This window comes from Rhamphochromis longiceps, linkage group LG20 (genome assembly GCF_057381845.1).
Source record: "Rhamphochromis longiceps isolate RC_006_pf linkage group LG20, R_longiceps_female_GT1.1, whole genome shotgun sequence".
NCBI classification, from domain to species: Eukaryota; Metazoa; Chordata; class Actinopteri; order Cichliformes; family Cichlidae; genus Rhamphochromis; species Rhamphochromis longiceps.
The window spans coordinates 18523471-18543520 of record NC_140576.1 but is presented as its reverse complement, the minus strand read 5'-3'; the positions used below and the strand labels follow the sequence as shown (position 1 = coordinate 18543520).

Here is a 20050-nt window from a genome sequence, read left to right as displayed (position 1 = left end):
TAAGATTCCTAATTATTTAAAGTAACACTCAGGTATGCCATTCAGCGTGTTAGTACGAGCTCGGGAGCAGCTTGGGAGAACAAGAAAACAGAGACTGCTTTAGGTTGCCTTCCCAATCGACTCAAAGGTTTATTTGATACACAGCAGTTTATATAGAGGAAAAAAAGGTTCGTGTGTCAGCAAGTTCTCAGTTCAAACCAGTACAGACCAAATAAGGAAACGTCTTCCTGCCTTGTGAGCAAAGAAGTATCCTGTGTGTAGTTTATCAGCTCAGCTACAATTTATGATCATCCCAGCAAAATACACAGAATACAGAGTTCTTTCATTAGTGAATTCTGAAACAAACCACCTGGCCTTTAACGAGCCTTTTTCTAAGAGATAAGGAAGGGAGGATGGGAGTAAGGAAGTGGTCTCGTCTCTGTGGTGTTTTCGACCTTGGGGTACCAGCCTGTGAGTCTTACACATTAATTCTTGGGTCAGAGAGAAAGAGAAAAACAACTATTAAATGGGCCTTATTGAGTAACTCTTTTCTGTATAATATCACAATAAAACAATATCCTGTAAATGCTACCATGGTATCAAAATATCATAACAGTTCTCCCCTTTTATCATGAAATGATAACATAGTATAAAGACAGAATGTAATAACATAATATAAAGACAAATCATAAATGTGAAACAAATCATAAATGTAACTAGTCCTTTGAGGAAGCTTAATATCAAAATTTTAAAAAGAAGAAAAGAAAGAGAAGAAAACGTCATACTCTTCTTGAACAATCGAGTAATTCACAATCTAATGCTCAATACATACATCAGGATCATCATCGATGACATCTGACACATAATCTGGGTCAATTTGTGCCAATTGCAAATACATTGAAGTAGCTGTACTAGTAGCTATACGGGTTATCATTGAACGTACACAGGGTACCACACAACAGACAATAATCATCAAAAACATGCTGCAACGGTTACAAAGGCTACAATTAGTTCCTTCCATCTCCCAAACGTGTCCTGTAGCCACTTATGTAGCCACTGACCGTGACCTGTATTGGCAATTAGTTCTATCTGCAATGCTTCAAGTTTATTCATAGCTTGTGTGAATGAACCGTTAGGGGCGGTGTTATTGGGAATGAAAGTACAGCATACATCAACGGTTACTAGACCACAGGTACCGGTCCAATTAACAGGTAAAGCTAATCTAAGGGTATTATTGCACAACCAATAAGCGTTAGGGATTGCTCTAGTTAGGCGCGTGACCATATGTGATTTAACTAACTCCCCCCAGTCAGTGTCATTTAATACACCCTCTGGGGGAACAATGATCGAGTCTCTGCTCGAACTTGAACTGTGTGTGTGTTCCTCCAGATATGATACAACTTCAGCCACAGAGACAGCTAGCCATGTCTCATTACAGCGTGCACCTGGGGAGTCAGAGAAAAATGTATAGTTATCCTTTGTATAATCTATGTGTGTGTCTGGGCCAGTTAACTTTAGTCTGCGCAGACATATCATACTAGTATTAAAATGGAGAGGGATCTGTCCTAAGGGCAGTGAGGGTTTTAACCTATTCTTGGGGCGTTTCATTGGGGCGCAGGTCCCTGCGGTGTCATTAGATAACTTCAATAATTCGCCTAATGGAGTCTCAGGGTTAGTTGGTGTGTGTGTGTGTCTAAGTAGGCAGTCGAGAGGGCTCAGAGTCAACTGTAAAGCGTCTTTAAGGAGAGCATTATCTCCGCCGATTTCCTCTAGTCCCTCAGTGAGGGGGAAACCGGATATGGGGTATCCTACTATTACCTGTTCTGGATTAGCCTTTGAACAGACATAACAGTTACTGTTTCCTAAATCACGAGCGGCTGTTCTGGCATTTTCATACCAGGCGTTAGCTCCTGTTCTAGAGAGTGCATAAAATGGTTTATTAGTGGCGTTTATGTTGTCATTTACTGATTTTAGGGAACGTAATGAGTGCATTAAGTAGGTGTCTTGCAAAATAGAGCATGAGGTATAGTCAGCAAAATATGACCTGCAGAAATATGAACATGGTTGCAGTTTACAATACAAAATAGCAAAGAGAAATCCTAAGGTTAATGCGATAGATATGATAGATAACCTAAATATATAAGAAAGACAGTTCTTCAGTCGTCTTCTGGCCTGGTCCCAGGTTCGAGAGACATTGAATACGCGCCGTATGATGACAATGGGCATTTCATTTTCTCCATTATCAGGATGGAGTGAGTCTAGCTTTATCAGGTTAGACATCATGTGGTACTTTTGGCTTTCTGTTCCTGCTGGATGTTTGAGTACCTTGTTGTTGTTCTTTCAGACGTTGTGTGTTAATCAGTGATTGTGTGTGTATGTACACTGGATCCGGGCGCTGGCTCGCCTGAGATGTCATCTACCCGTGTGTGTTTATTTGCTCTAGTTCCGGGCGCTGGCTCGCCGGAGATGTCATCTGCTTGATCCGACGCCTGAGATGGTCCGATTGGGCTGGTCTTAACCCTGCTGGCATGAATCCACTGAGGTTGTCCGTCCGTAAGGATGCTGGTTCTTCGTCACTGCCAGTACAGTCTGGGGCTGGAACACGCGCGGCCTCCCAGAGAGTCCTTGGTTTTAGTGGCTTCTCCAACATGCATCTCCTTGTCTCCACTGGTGGAACTGTGGAGGGGAAAGGCTGAGAGAGACAAACTTTCTGATAGTTATTATTCAGTTTTTCTACCAGGTTGTGAACATCAGTGGACAATGCAATATACATCACCTTCTACTAGCGGTGCCCCTCTGGAAGCTGACCATGGTGTTGGAAATAGTCTTATTTCAAATGGAAATAATTTGGTTACTGTAGATTGAGTCATTCTAATCTCACACAGGACTTGAGTAAGTAATTTGACCCAGGTCATTAAAGTTTTAGCACACTTTTGAATTACTTCTAATGTGAATGAAGATCCTCTATCACTGTTAATCTGGTGAGGTATTCCGAATCTGGGTATTATTTCATTGCTCAACTTTTGACAGACTACTTCTGCAGTTTCTTTTGATGTTGGATAAGCTTCTACTCATTTACTAAATTGATCCACTATTACCAGTAAGTACTTGATGCTTCCTTGCGCTGGCATATGTGTAAAATCAATTTGTAATGTATGAAATGGAAAATCTGGTTGTGGTAAATGCTGATGTTTCGCTTTTGATTTTCCTACATTAGTTCGTGCACATGTTAAACAGGTTGCTAATATGCTTTTTACTGCATGTGATGTTTTCTCAATTACAAATCTTGATTTTATTGCCCCTATTACCCCTCTTTGTCCGACATGACTCACACAGTGAAAATGTCGGGCAAGGACTGGCATCAGGGAATATGGGAGGGCAATCAAACCCTTAAGATTTTGTATAAGCCATCTCTGTCATCTAAGGTACAGTCATTATTCTCCCAATAGGTGTAATCACATGCAGAGGCTTGCTCTTGTATGAATTTTAAATCAACATTTGTTCCTAAATAGTCTGGGAGTTTAACAAGTGACAGCTGTAGGGGCACAGATAATACTTCCTGCGGAGGTGGGAGCTGTGATGCAGCTGCAGCCTTGGCTGTCACGTCTGCTAAGGCATTACCTGTTGCTTCGTCTGTGTCAGCTGTACTGTGTCCTTTCGTTTTTACAACTGCAACGGCCGATGGTAGCTGTATAGCCTGAAAAAGTCTTTGCACAAAATCAGAATTTAGCAATTTATTTTCCATCAGCAGATCTAAATCCTCTTTGTCTCCACAATGTGCCAAAGTCATGCACAACGCCAAATGCATAGCGGCTGTCTGCGTAAATGAGTGAGCCTCTAGTATGATGTCAGGCACTGTTACCACTGAATAGCCACAAAGAAATGAGTTGTCATTCGGCCTTGAACAGGACCCGTCCACATAAACCGTGGCTGAGTCTGGGATAGGTGTCTGCTCTAAATCTGGACGTGGTGCTGTGGATTCCTGTATACGTGTCATGCAGTCATGATCGTCAAGCCTGTCTGAGCCATCCTGTCGGTCAGAAGAACACAGCATAGGATCAATAAATGTGCTGGCGAATTGGGTGTGCTGCTCGCTTTTATAGTGAGATTTGCATATTTTGTGTAGTTATGTTTGCTAGAATGGTCGTGACCTGGTGATTGGTGTGTAGAATAGTGTCATGTGAGAGTGTGAGCTTCTCGCAGTCCCTTATCATGATAGAGCAAGCTGCTACTGCCCTCAGGCAGGCCGGCATTCCTGAACAATTCAGGCAGCACCTTTGAGTGGCGGAGGTCAGCACTCCCTGTAATGCATTGAAAGAGGCAGTCATTTCTGTGGACCACAGTATTCGAGGAGGCTTGTCTTTTTTACAACAGTCACGCAGAATGTGGTCATGAAAAGAACAGTCTGGTATCCACTGTCTGCAATAGTTCACCATGCCCAGGAAGGACAACATTTCCTTCTGTGTAGTGGGACGAGGGACAGAGGTCACAGCTTTGACCCTGTCTGCAGTCATGGAACGTTTTCCGTGAGACAGTGTGAATCCCAAATATTGAACAGAAGTCTGACAGTACTGCATTTTCTTTGCTGATGCTTTGTGGCCAGTCTTTTGGAGGTGCTGGAGAAGCATGTGTGTAGCAGTTTGACATAGTTTTTCACTTTCAGCACAGAGGAGGAGGTCATCCACATGTGGATCAGGGTGCAGCCCTGGAGGAGTGAAGCACCATTGAGAAAGCAGCAGAGCTGTCTATCATGCCTTGGGGCAAACGAGTCCAAGTGTACTGCTTATTTCTATGTGTGAATGCAAATAACGGCTGTGTGTCTTACTGAGAAAAAGGAGCGGAGCATAAATCCACCACGGTAAAGTGTGTATGCAAAGCATGTCAATATGCTGTGAACATCTGAAACGAGAGGTGGCAGAGGAATGTTGACTGCATTAATTTGCCTTAAGTCTTGTATGAAACGCCATACGCCAGGTTTGTTAGGCTTTGGCACAGGATTGACAGGAGTATTATATGGAGATACTGTAGGCTTTATTACTCCTGTAGTCTCTAAATCTCCTATCATGACATCTAGGGCTGCGGCTTTTTCGGCAGAAATGGGATGTTGCTTGACATATACTGGCTTGTTGTGTTTTAATAGGTGTACGTGATAAAGTGTACAGTCAATAAATCCTATATCATTCTCACTTTTAGACCACAATGTCATATTCTGGTATTCAGCTGGCAACGTAAGTGCAGAAATAGTACAGTGGATAGGTTAGGTTAGATCTATGTGACGACATATTTCGTAACCTATGTCTGAGTTATGTAACAAAATCACTGTTTGACCTTCACTTGTGTGAGCAGTTATCATGTTGTTGAAAAGTGTGAGAGAAACAAAAGTGTGGCTCCCAGTCATGGGATTACCTGTTAGTGGCGTCTGTACACGTTTTTTTGGCACAGTGTGTGACATAGAGTACCGGACAAAAAGGATGTTGAGTTCATTCTCTGCTGAGGGTCCAGCTGACACAGAGGATGTTCCTTCTCCATCATGTCGGTACATAGGGCAGAGAAAACATAAGCTGTTATCAGTGTCAGCAAACATTTCACACTTTGTGTTAAATTAAATACACAAATTCATTTTTGCTCTGGGTGTCTGCGGCTGCTGGAAAACTGAGCTAAATTTGCACCTCTAGCTTGTCCAACAGTGCATAAAGCGTTTTATGAATACTAGGATAGATTCATCAGGCTTCTGTTTACACATAGTTACTGCATTTAAGTCAATTTTGTCTCTGGACATTGTTAGCAGGAATTTCTTTAGATTCTTAAAGAAATCGGTGATTTTGTCATTATTTACCCACAAAAACTCTGCAGTTGTGGATGCTTTATCATGCTTTGGGTCTAATTCACCTATCTCTCTTATGAGTTGTGACTCGGTTACTCCAGGAATGCATTGACACAATATGTACCTGTAATCCGGACCACCCAAATGGTGATATCTGGTACTTCTCTGTAGTGCAGAGACAAAGGCTGTAGGATTTTTAAGAGGATCGGGAAGCTCTTTAATAGTTGTCACTAATTCTGAGATTTTAGGGGGCTGAATACAACACTGATCTCCTATTATCATAAAGGGGTAAGTGTCATTGACGTCACTAGATTTTGGGTCTGTTTGTTTACTACCGCGAGTGTTGGCGTAAGGACCTTTGTCATTCTGGCTTTGTTTTTCCTTTTTTCCTTTTAGATAAGTCTTTATTAAAGTTCGGGTAACAGGTATTTCTTTAGCTACCTCTAAACCTCTAGCTACGATATCGTGGCGTTTCATGTGGGTGTCTATCGTGGACACTGCCTGATGCAAAAGTTTTTCTTCATAGTCGTCTGAATTGTTTTTCATAAGTTCCTCACATTCTTCTTTCAAAAGTTTTTCTCTCTTTCTATGTTCTGCTAATTCTTCCTCGCGGCGTATATATTGTTTTTCCTGATCCTGTTTAAAGAGATGGCTGAGACCCGTTGCATGTGATTCAGGTTTTTTGTCACTGTCTTTTAAGCTGGTTGGATCAAAGCGCTGACGTTGTTTGCATGCGGCTGCGGCAGCAACTATTAATTCGGTCTCATCTTCGTAAGGCGGCGGGGCTGTGGGCTGAATGGCTGAGCATGCAAGACTAGCTTTTCCCGCAGTAGATTTATTTTCTTTGCTAGAGCCTGCACTAGTTTTATTTGATGTTAAAGTATCTACGCCTGGTTCCGGTCCTTTTGTCCATAGCGGTAACATTTGATGCATCACGTCGCGGCATTCTATCATATTTTCTACAGGACTTTTTAAGCAGACTACTTTTCTTATCACAAATGATATTCAACATTTCTACTGACCTGGTTTCTGGCGATAATCGTTCGGGATAAGGCTCCGAAAAGAGATTAGAATGCATTGTACTCACAGTCCGTAAGTTGTAAACAAAGTCAGTCACATAAGCACTTCCGCATGTTCTGGATACGTGATCATGGATGTCTTCACCGATTCGCGGACGTAGGTTACACGTAACCGGAAATGGGAGTTATACTGAGCCGTTATTTGAGACTTTATTTTGTATTTTATTAATTTTTTGGTTTTACAGGTACTTTAGATTTTTTATCGGACCTGTCTGTGGTCTTTGAATAATTCTGACCCATGTTCAGTGATTTCCAGAGGGGTTTACACGCTTGAAGGATTTATGTTAGTATTTTCGCTGCGGCACAGCTGAGGTTACTTTAAATTTATTGCTAGCAATTTTTTGTTTGTGTGAGCAACTCTCACTTAGCGAGCAACTTCTCGCTTAACGAGCAACTTCTCGTAAAACAACAGGCAACTTCCTGTGTCTTTCTGCTTTTAATTTACTGCTTTTAACCCTTGTATGGTAATCGGGTCTGTGAGACCCGTTTTCAGTTTTCTTTCGTTTTTTTTTTTTTTTTTTTAACAAAATTAAATTTAATTATTTACTAGCTTTCTGTGAGTGAGCAACTTCTCACTTTTTAACGTACGTTTCAAGACAACAGGCAACTTCCTGTGTCACTCTTTGGTGAGCAACTTCTCGCTTAACGAGAAATATTCAAGACAACAGGCAACTTCCTGTGTCACTTTTTCTGAGTGAGCAACTTCTCACTTTTTAACGTACGTTTAATTAAACAATTAATTATTATTATTATTATTATTTTTTAACAAAATTAAAATATTCAAGACAACAGGCAACTTCCTGTGTCCACCAACACCACACAAGGGTTAATCTACTTTATTCGGGGACTGAGGAAGTCGTCAGTGTATCTCTCTGGATCACTAAGTGAAACTTCGTCAGCATATCCCGTTTTTTTTATGGATCGATCACTGAGAGAGGTATAATACGGTCTTTATATAAATATGAAAGACGTGTATTTACCTTCTGTCAGCCATCCCACTTCTGACACCAAAATTGAAGGAAATTGCCGTCCCGGGTTTCCTCCGTGGCGTGAGCGATAAGCAGAGTTCTGTCCTTTCCTTCTAAGATTCCTAATTATTTAAAGTAACACTCAGGTATGCCATTCAGCGTGTTAGTACGAGCTCGGGAGCAGCTTGGGAGAACAAGAAAACAGAGACTGCTTTAGGTTGCCTTCCCAATCGACTCAAAGGTTTATTTGATACACAGCAGTTTATATAGAGGAAAAAAAGGTTCGTGTGTCAGCAAGTTCTCAGTTCAAACCAGTACAGACCAAATAAGGAAACGTCTTCCTGCCTTGTGAGCAAAGAAGTATCCTGTGTGTAGTTTATCAGCTCAGCTACAATTTATGATCATCCCAGCAAAATACACAGAATACAGAGTTCTTTCATTAGTGAATTCTGAAACAAACCACCTGGCCTTTAACGAGCCTTTTTCTAAGAGATAAGGAAGGGAGGATGGGAGTAAGGAAGTGGTCTCGTCTCTGTGGTGTTTTCGACCTTGGGGTACCAGCCTGTGAGTCTTACACATTAATTCTTGGGTCAGAGAGAAAGAGAAAAACAACTATTAAATGGGCCTTATTGAGTAACTCTTTTCTGTATAATATCACAATAAAACAATATCCTGTAAATGCTACCATGGTATCAAAATATCATAACAGTTATAGTTTCTTATTCCGGTCAAACTGTGGATCATAGTATGTTTGCAACATCTATAAACAGTGAATTAAAGTACAGAAAGAAACCTATTAGAAATGTTTTTATAAATTTATGTCAAATGTTACCTCATGGCAGCAGCTCTCATTTAGTTAGAATGTTGTTATAAAAGTTATTGGGCTTTAAATTCTGTTTCACTGTTGCCCTTTTGACTGGTAGCACAAAGACTGAGAGAGGGTAGAGAGGGAGAGCCCACTATTATTGCCTATTATTGTCAATGTGAAACTTCTTGCAGTGATACTGAGTTTTGTATTTGAACAATTCTGTGTTGTCAAGATATCCACGAAAATCACAAGTGAGCAAGAGGTCCATCCTAATTGTTTAAATGTCAAGAAAAGGGGTTTGTTGAGGCTTTTTGCCACAAGAGGGCAGTCTTTCAGCATACTGACTGAATTCTGACTTCTCTGGGCTCTTCAGTATGGAGTCATTTTAAATAATGCAATGACTGCTGCACGACTAAACAAGAAGCCCATCAGCTCAGCTCAATGTTCTGCTATACTGTCACAAGTTTGGGAGGGGACGTGAAATGTGTAATCAGTCTGATCTGTTATGCTTCCTCTCATGCCACGCTGCAATGGAACTGCAGTAGTTTTTCAGCTGCTAAGACACAGCAGTCACTCGCCATACCTTTTACCTGCAGTCCATATAAAATTTATATATATATATATATATATATATATATATATATACACACACACACACACACACACACACACACACACACACACACACACACACACACACACACACATATACATATATATATACATATACACACACACATATATATATATATATATGTGTGTGTGTGTTTGTGTGTGTGTATATGTATATATATATGTATATGTGTGTGTGTGTGTGTGTGTGTGTGTGTGTGTGTGTATGTATGTATATATATATATATATATATATATATATATATATATATATATATATATATATATATATATATATATATATATATATAAAAACACCCAGCACGCCCCTGCGGGCGGTTTATCCTTCAAGCTCGGGTCCTCTACCAGAGGCCTGGGAGCTTGAGGGTCCTGTGCAGTATCTTAGCTGTTCCCAGGACTGCGCTCTTCTGGACAGAGATCTCCGATGTTATTCCCGGGATCTGCTCACTATACGCCTAAACGTATAGTGAGGCTGCACTGGGAAAGTCCGGCAGAATCCCGGCCCGCGGGTTCTTCAGCTCCCACCTCAGCAGAGCTTCGATAACATTGTGAAGGAGACTGGGCACATTTTGTACGAATGGACCATGTTCAACACCTTCATTGCTGAAGCTGCTTCACTTAGCTGCGGCCTCAAAGTGTTTGTTGTGGTGGTAACCCCCAAACCAGATGGTGGATACCAGAGGTGAAGCGAACCATCAGGCTGAAAGAGTATGGGGATGAGGGGGACGACTGGTCTATCTCCGGGGACGAGGGCACTGAGGCAGTTAAACAAGGCCTCGGTGGCAGGCTGCTTGGGTGGATGAGGTTCGCCTTGAGTTTCTGAAGGCTCTGGATTTTGTAGGGCTGTCTTGGTTGACACGCCTCTACAATGTTACATGGAGATCGGGGGCGGAGAAGGATCACACTCAGCCTCACCGGGAAAGTCTATGCCAGGGTGTTAGAAAGGAGAGTTCATCTGTTAGTAAAACCTCGGATGCAGGAGGAACAATGCAGTTTTTGTCTATACCCTCTCAAGGATATCCAAGGGTGATCCTTATACAACCATCGCAAGAGCATAGTCAAGTCAGACTTGTTTCATGTGGGTGTTGGATTCCGCCAGGGCTGCCGTTTGTCACTGATTCTGCTCGTAATTTTTATGGACAGAATGGTCTCAGACCACTTGAGTGGTCTCAGAATCTCATGTTTGCTTTTTGAGGATGATGTGGTTCTGCTGGCTTCATCAGGTTATGGCTTTCAGCTCGCACTGGAGTGGTTCACAACTGAGTATGAAGCGGCGGGAATGAGAATCAGCACCTCCAAATCTGACGCCATGATCCTCAGCCAGAAAAGGGTGCAGTGCCAACTCTCAGTCAGGGATGAGTTTCTGCCCCAAGTGGGGGAGTTTAAGTATCTCGAAATTTTGTTCACAAGTGAGGAGAGAAGGGAGTTGGAGATCAATAGATGTATTGATGCTGTGGCTGAAGAAAGCTAAGCGTAAAAGAGAAGCTCTCAATTTACCAGTAAATCTACTTCCCCACCTTCTACTATGGTCACGAACTGTGGTTAGTGACCAAAAGAAGGAGATCCCGGATAAAAGTAGCAGAAATGAGCTTTCTCCGAAGGGTGGCTGGTTTTTCCTTTAGGGTGAGGTGTCCAGCCATCTGTGTGGGCGCTCAGTTGAGGTGGTTTGGGCATCTGACAAGGATGCCTCCTGGATGCCTGCTGGGTGAGGTGCTCCAGGCATATCCCACCATGAGGAGGCCCCAGGGCAGATCCAGGACCCGCTGAAGAGATTATATCTCTTGGCTGGCCTGGGAGTGCCTTGGTGTTCCTTCAGACAAGCTGGAAGAGGTGGCCAGGGAGTGGGACATCTGGGCTTCTCTGCTTAGGCTGCTGCCCCTGTGACCCGGCCCCGGATAAGCAGAAGAAAATGGATGGAAAGCTGGATCTGAAACATGAAAGTATTGTAACTATACAAAAAAATAACATATCAGGAGTATAATATATTAGGCATCCACAATGAAAGCACTGAAAAGTTTTGAACCAGTTTCATCACAGGATTTTCCCATTAAATACCACTATGTAGTAAATTTATATAAGCATCAGGAATTGGACTTGTCACAGTTTAGTCTGCCATTTTTTTTTCAACTTAGCCCATGGGGTGACAAAGTGGAAGGTTCACAGGAAATTTAAGATGATATTGATGACATCCCTCAAACCAAACAGACTAAAGCAGAGATCTACAACCGTCCAAAACATATCTGACTTCAATTCTACTTAAATAATAACAAAAAAACCCCCCAGAATTCTTTACTGAGAACAATTCAGCATGATTAATTGAGATGGAGAAGTTAATAGGCTATTTGACAGTTAAATTCCGATGATTCACCATAAGAACATAGAATCCGGCCAGTGATAGGAATTAGGACAGGACCTTGTTTTGGCTAAGTCTATACAAGGAATGTGATTCCAGTTCACTTTGCTCTGCTTGTGCCAAAAAATAAAAAATAAAGAAGAAGTATTTCATTAAATAGGTAGCATATAAGAGGCTGAGGCTGATTGGCTTACAGAAGGCAGGCAAAAAAAATTACTGGACTAAAGAGTAATGATGTAAATACTGAGTTTGTCAATGTGGCAAAGAGGAAGTGATGCAAAAAATAGACTAGCATGCTGAACATGCAGGAAAGCAGACAAATAAATAATTACAGATCTTCTTCATTAGTTTACTTATATTTATATTGGCTTCTCTTCATTGGCTCCATGTTAGATCCAGAATCAAATTTAAAATGATTTTCGTCACATACAATGTCTTGAATAATCTTATATTAAAGACCTCATAATACAATACAATCCCAATAAAGCCTTTTATTCTATGTAATTCCATAATAATGGGTCAGAACCGGGAAACTGTGAAAATGTGGAAACAAATCAGTTTCTAACAGACACCCTTCCTGACACAACACCAAACAGATTTGTGATTTGGATCAACTAATAATCTAACTAATGATACATAGGAAGTAGAACAGAACACAGACAGATGACTAAGATAATAAAACAAAAAACACGTGGAAAATAAAAAGTGACAAAGTCCAAAACTTTAAAAAACACTGGGTCAATGACCCAGGAACCCTGACAGTCACTTAGGTCTAGGAGCAGGACTGAAAAGTCTTCCTCTCAAGTGGTGAGCCCCAGATTGATGATGCTTTGGATTAGTTTAATCCTTTTCAGTGGAACAAACTGTCGATGTGACCTGAGATCTTCGACATCTGCATCCACATTTAATGCTAAACTGAAAGCATTTCTCAGGGTTCTTACTTGTTACTCTGTGTGTGTGTGTGTGTGTGTGTGTGTGTGTGTGTGTGTGTGTGTGTGTGTGTGTGTGTGTGTGTGTGCACGCACAAGTGTGGGGTACTCTAGCTGTTTGTTTCTGGTTTACATGTGTGAGGTGGATGTGGGTTCTGGGTAAATGTTTTCAGATGCATTTATTTGAGTGCAATGCACGGCAAAATGTCTTGAGATTAAAAGTGCTACATAAGTACGTTTGAATTAACTTGTTGTTTAAAGCAGTGGTTCCCAAATGTTTTTCATCAGGTGTAAACCCACCTTCATCAATACCACCTGATAATCTGAACCAGATCTCAGCATTATTTAACCATCATTGTCAAACTGTGCATGAAATGTCAGTATTGGCAGCATCCATGTAGTATTTATATTAGTTCCATTAAGTTGAAATGCATACCATTCACACATCCTCCTAGAGGTAGAGAAGTGAAATATTTCAAAATTTTGTCTCTTACTTGTATTATAGTTTAGTCTTTACCTTGCATATAAAGTGCCTTGAGCCAACTGCTTTTGTGTTTGGCCCTATATAAATTAAATCTAATTAAAGTGAACTTCTTGCTAATATTTTAAATCATTAGTTTTCACAGTGGTAAACATATGCCTTTTTTATTTAGATTCAAGGAGTCTGCACTTTTTTGTTTTTTTCTCTCTGGGGCAGGGTTTGAACAGTTTTGCCAAGCTATTATGCTAATATATGGTGGAGTAGTTATGCAGGATTTAGATACTAAATCTTAAGTTGCTCTGCAATGTGTTAATCAGAGCGAAAGTGCTTAAGGAGTAGAGAAACCACTATAAAAGAATCAGTCAAGTTACTTAAAAAAATAAATACTGAAAAAAAATCTGCCCAAAAACAGTTTGAGTCTATAAATCAAACATTTTTTGGTTGATTTGAACCAAAGTCACATTCAAGATGGTGTTCTTTTAACAACCTTTGGCTCTTCATTGAAGAAAAGCAGAAATGACCGACATTATTGATAACAATATGGTAGTGTGATAGTGAGTGAACATGGACAATAGCAAGAGCTAAATAAAACCCAAACAATAAATTGCAAGCATTTATTATCTGCACTGTTCGCACTAAAAGCAACAAAAAAGGCTGCTAAAAATAATATAAAATCAATAACAAAAATAAATATCGGTGTGAATAAATAAAAAAGTAAAACTTTTTCCTGGTTTTACAGGATTTCCTTGGTATCTGATTCTGAAAACATCATAACTACACTAATCTGAATTTTCATCATAATATAGTATTTATAATCTAATTATGAGTAAAATGTGGTTTCCTGATTTACTGACTGTCTCTGATGATGGTACTCAACACGTACAACTGTGTTCTTCTTAAAAAACCCAAATATTTCTGCTAATACAGCCTATATCTACTCAGTGACAATGAAAACAGAATATATTATAATGTGTGATAACCAAATAGATGTGCAATGAGCTTTTTAATGACAGTTATTGGGTGATTTCATCTCCTGCTGTTACAGAAAACACATCAAATGAATAACAGACAGGAACATGTCATGTAAATGTCATTTCCTATAAGCTAGCAAAATCCTTTACAGATGGCAGAGCGCCTTTGGCAAAAAAGGGCAGCTGGAAACATTAATAACTAACAAACACAGGTCTAATAACAAACAAACAAATGCATTTTTGTCCTTTTTAATTACTGTTGTCTCACAATTCTGTTCTTGAAAAACTTGATATTTTTGTAGACATTTTATACATGAATACTAAATATAATACACAACTCAATATAAATAAATATACACGTTTATAAATGTCCAAAATATAAATAAACAAATATGTTGTTTTCCAGGGAATAGTTATGATTTGGTCATGATTTACAGTGATCGTTGCTGTACAGTAAGGTTTAATCATTTTTCTTTATTTTTAGAAAAAAAGCCCCATGTGTTGGTACTGCAGAGAAGGTCAAACGCGCTCCACTCGTTTTAGGCACAAGGAGATTTGCTATGATGAGGCATTTTGCAAGGCTTCAGGATCATTCTTTAATGATCATGTTTTGAGAGTTTACATGTAGCACAATTGTGTTGCTATCACTGACTCTCCCTCAAAGCACTTCACTCAAAGGCCAGGCAGGGTGAGTATAAAGCTTTAGTCATACAACACCTGCAATTATTATACTTTTCAAACTATGCAATGCCTCTGGGTTTAGCATCATTCAAAATCTTTATTTTTTTAGCTTCAGTATTTTGTGTTAGGTACTGGATCTGCTGAATTGTTTGACTTAATTATTTGTGATTTTTGTGTTTGTGATTTGTTCGGTACCAATTTTTTTTATGTGACAAGTCATACTTTTTCCTTTTCCTTTCAGACGTTAAAGACAAGGCAGAACTTTAAGATGTCCGTCTCTCTCTGTGGCACACAGATGTATCGTTTAAAAAGAGTCACATACATACATGTTTTATTCATGTATTTTTTTCCTAAACCACTTCCTAGTTATTATCATTTCATCTTTTGTGATACACACATAGGAAATTTTCTTGTCTTTGCATCTGCTTTAATATATTGGCACTGTTTTTTTCCATGTAGCTAAAGGCTATCAGTGCTGTATTGCTGTTTTTGAAAGATCACCTACCATCAGAGTTGTTAGTAACTTCCTCATAGAAGCAAACAAAAAACTTTATTAATCAGTTGTCTGTCCTGAGTGTAGGGCATTCATTTGTTATGTTCATTAATAATTGTTATTAGATGTTGATAGATACTACTGAGAAAATTTGTCACAAGTGTCAGTAAATGAATGTACTCAGAATTAAATGGTTTTTACACATTTGTCACAATTACATGTTTCAGATCATTAAACAAATGTTAGAAATGAGACAAAAATAACCAGAGTAAATACAAAATACCATTTTGAAATGATCATTTCAGAACTGTTGAAGTCAACCACACTGAATGGTTTTTCATCACGCAAACGACCTGTTTGGTCACGCCAAAGCAAATCAGTCTGATGTGAGTCTGGACTTTGATCAGGCTGCTTCAAAACCTTTACAGTATTTATTTATTTATCTTTTGACTTGCTGTTTTGGATCATTGCCCTGCTGCATGAGCCAGTGCATTTGATGTTGCACTGGGTTCTTTTGTGACCTGGACGAGTCATCAATGTGCTCTTGGAGTCATTTTGGTGGGCCAGCCACTCCTGTAAAGGCTTACCTCTGTTTTAAGTTTACCTCATAATGGTTGATGGGTATCACCCTGGTTTGGTGAGTGATAGAGCCTTAGAAATGGCTCTAACAAGACAGATAGCTGTCAGTGAAATTGTGGCATGACTGTTGCTTTTTGAGATCTTACTTCACATTGTCAAACAGGTTTTATTTAAGTGATCCCCTGAAAAAAGTGTGCGTGTTAGTCCCCATAGGAAAATAGTTCCTCTGCATTTAACCCATTCACCCAGTGAAGCAGTGGGCAGCCGCCAGTGCAGCGCCCGGGGAGCAGTGTGTAGGGACAGTACCTTGCTCGGGGGTACCTCAGGGTAGCCGTTCAGTGGAGTCGAACCCCCGACCTTCCGATCATGGGGCTACCACTCTACCTACTGAGCTATCCCTGCCCCCCCTTTTTTTTTTTTTTTTTTTTTTTTTTTTTTTTTTTCCGACAGTGCTCACTTTAATCAGACCTGGATGTGGCTACCGAAATTTAAAATATATTTTCAAAACATTGTTTCATGTATGTTGTTCTTGCACATGATTTCTTAATTTATGTTAAGAAATCACTGATTTTATTAGTTTCTTGTATTTTGTTATTGTTTCATGTGTATTTTCACACTGTCTTATGGGGGCAACAAGGAGTGGTTGTGCACCCTGAGAGTATTGTTTGCTGTTTGGTGTGCCCTTTAATTTAGTGTTCAGTTTGATTCAAATGGGAAAAATACCATGACTTTGCTGTTTAAATATTTAAAACAAATATAAGCCCTACGTGCGTCTATTTTTTCATCAAATAAACACTTAAAACTCAGTTAGGAGCTGATACTTTCATGTTTCCTGAGAATATGTCTGAAGCAGAAGCATGTGAACGATCACAGTTTCCTGCCTAGATAGACGATCTGGTTTCAAAAATACAACCCAGATGTTTGTGGCTTTATTTCTGCTAAGCTAGCTCCTACCCTGAGCTGATGGTTGTGTCAGTTATGCCTCATTTCTGATCAGCCTACTGATAAATGTGGTCAAGACACCCCTGCGTGAGTCATACGCCTCGATGTGACATCAAATACTCAGAATGTTGTGCCATAGTACTCGAGAGGAAATCAAACAGATTTCCACAACAACTATTAAAAAAACAATTCTTTTTTTTCAGTGTTATGCATATTTGAAAAAAATGCCAACTGATGTCATGTGATAGTTAAACATTATTGTATTTATTTTGAGAGTTTCATTAGATTAATTTGATGTTTTTCCAGTGTGGTTGTATTTTAGTGAGCCTGATAGAAGTGAATAATTTACAATGAGTTATGATACGCAACTTTGAACCTTGACATTGATTCTTTGCTTTGAGACACACACAAAAACATGTCAAGCAAAAAATATTTTTACACAAAATAAACATACAAATATAGGTTTACAGTTTTTATTATGTAAATATACAAATATATAATAATTATTTTATTTTATATACTTTTAAAAAGGAGTGAAATTAAGAAAGAAATTTATTCATAAATGAGAGAAAATGTTGAAAAACATTTTTTAAAGTTGTCTCAACACCTGATTTAAAAATGTTGTTAAGTACACACTAAATTTCTCTTAAATAAGTCTATATTTTATTAATATATTAAACATATTACAATTTTTTAAAATATTTTTTATTTTAAATCTTATTTAAATATTATACTGTGTGTTAATTTCTATATATTATACATATTATATGTACGTTTGTTAAAATACTTCACACTATGAATAATTCAAGCATGTGTGCATGTTTCAGTCTAGTTAATGTAGCTACTAGAAAAAATATAGAGAAATGAAAGGCGGTTTAAGACTTTTGGACAGTAGTTTATAAATATATATTTTTATAGGTTATATTATATATATTAACATTTATATCTATGTCTCTTATAACAATAGGGAGAGACCCTGATGAGAGTGTGTGTAAAGTGTGCCTCTCTGTGTTCTGTACTCTCTGCACATCAAGGAGGGGAGAAATAACGGGACTGGAAAAAAGGCAAAAATAATCTTAATGTTATTATAGCATCATCACTACCTCTGTCACAAAGTGATAGCGATAAATCAGTCGGCGAGGAAAGGCCTTATTATCACACTTTCATTGCTATGATTTATGTGTAGATTTTGTTTTTATTATTATTATTTTTTTTAAATTTGGGGGGTCTACAGGAGAACTCAGGCCTGGCTGTCATTTTTATAATATAAGCACATTCTGCTAATAATTCATTCATGATATCTACAGTATAAAGACGCATAAAGTATGTAACAATAAAACAAATGCACCCTGAAGTGTCTTCCCTCGATAGTTTGAGACTCTGAGACACTTTAACCAGAATTTATGTCTTTATGTCTAGAAAACTCTTGCAGGCCTTTTAGCAACTTGGTTTGTTTTGTTGCCAAAATGGGCTTTTTGGGTAAATGAATTTCAGTAAGAATCAAAAGGGCAGCGGGGAATACGTTGTTTCCAGTTAGTCACAGCTCCAAAAAGTCTCCCGCCAGACAGCCACAGAGCCGCACAGCTCTGTCGTACACTCATTTTACACCTGTGACCACAATCCAGGAACATTCACATGTAAAATGTCAGGATGGATAATTCCATTAGAGTGATGCGTTTTTACCATGCATTAGTTGTTAATGTTTATATACATATTTTATATATCACATCCTGTATACATGCTGCATATACTGGGCAATGCATACTTGAGTGTATGTCTCCTGGCCATTGTGAAATGCAATACTTGGATATTGTGTGTAGTATTTTTGATTATTCCTCATGTTATTTAAAGCCTTACTCAAATATCATGCTCTCTACTTTCAGGATGATATATATATATATATATATATATATATATATATATATATATATATATATATATATTTTTTTTTTTTTTTTTTTCACAGATTTTACAGCTTGTAGATGCGGTCTGATAAAATGCAGCAGGAGGTTGTTGTTTTTAAGTCTTTCTTTCTCACTGAATAATATTTCCTTTCTAAGAATATTAATAGTTTGACATTTCTCTGATGTGAGCTGATGTTTTGCTGTGTGTGCTGCTCCCTAAGGCTTTGTGTTTTTGTTTAAGGACATAATGATCTCAGATATCAGGGTTACTGATAGAAGTTGATATTTAATGTAACTTCATTAAAGACAAATGCTTTGAAACCTTCTTCTTCACAATACTAGTGGAATTATACAGTTGTCTGCTGCGGCTAAGGACACTGATTAAAAAACTAATTTTAAATCAAACAAAATGTTGCTCTTTAAAATTGATTTACCATACTATATTTATTTATAGAGCTCTTTGAAAACAGGCACAGCTATGACAGAGTATTAGGACCATGTTAAGAAGAAATAAATAGTGTTTATTTCAGGATTAAAGTAGATATTTTGAGATTAAAGTTGAAGTGATACTTTGATAAAAAAGTCAAATGTGGAGGTTACAGTTGCCGTTTCAAGACAAACTGGCACGGCTGCTACACTCTCTAAAAACTCTTTGTGTAGATAAGTTGATCAGCCATCTTGGGATACAAAATACAAACTCTTTACTGCATCAATATTCTTGCATCTTTCTATTCACAGCTATTTCATTTTGCACAAATCTGGCTATCTATTCCAAGTTTGTGTGTTTTTCCTTCTGACCAGATGCAGCTCTCCGCACCATCTTTTCAGTGTGATTAATACTTATCGTCCCACTGTGTTTCTGTACTGAAAAGGTAATAAACTAACTAAAACCAATTCTACTGACTCGTCTACACAAGGTATTTGTAGAGGGTTTAATACTCCTGGCCCTAATACTCATTCATACACAGCAAATGCATGCTGCTGTTGAATCATTGAAAACAATCAAAGACAAAAACTTATTTTATCTGTTAGTTGTAGAAAACTATGTGGAATATTTTTGGTGTTACTATTATTACAATGTTGCTAAAAAATGTTCATGATGATTTTTTTAAATTAAAAAATTGTGTTTATGTTTGTTACCTATCCTTATTTTGATTTTGTGATGTAAATTTATTAGTATTAAAGAACATGATAATCTGTCTGTGCTCATTTGCATAAAGGTATTCATCATAAGCAACACAAGAAAAATTAATTGCATTTATAACATTAGAGTTTGTTAACATCACATCTTTTTTTCTGTGGTTATGGATTAACTGAATTTATCAGTATTAAAGAACTTGGTAAACTATGTTAAGTTTGTTTGCATGAAGCAATATTATGACTCTGTTGAGGCAGATATTATTTAATGGCGTCAAAATTATGTCAT

At 38.4% G+C, this 20050-nt stretch overlaps 1 long non-coding RNA gene across 1 annotated transcript; it reads right to left on the bottom strand.

Annotated features, from left to right (window-relative positions):
* Positions 1-4762: 4762 nt before the first annotated feature.
* On the bottom strand, positions 4763-8471 carry LOC146645181 (uncharacterized). The gene is made up of 2 exons (XR_014909009.1): positions 7718-8471; positions 4763-7326 (listed from the first exon to the last, which is right to left on the bottom strand). It is a non-coding gene; the product is annotated as an uncharacterized LOC146645181 (long non-coding RNA).
* Between the last annotated feature and the right edge of the window lie 11579 nt (positions 8472-20050).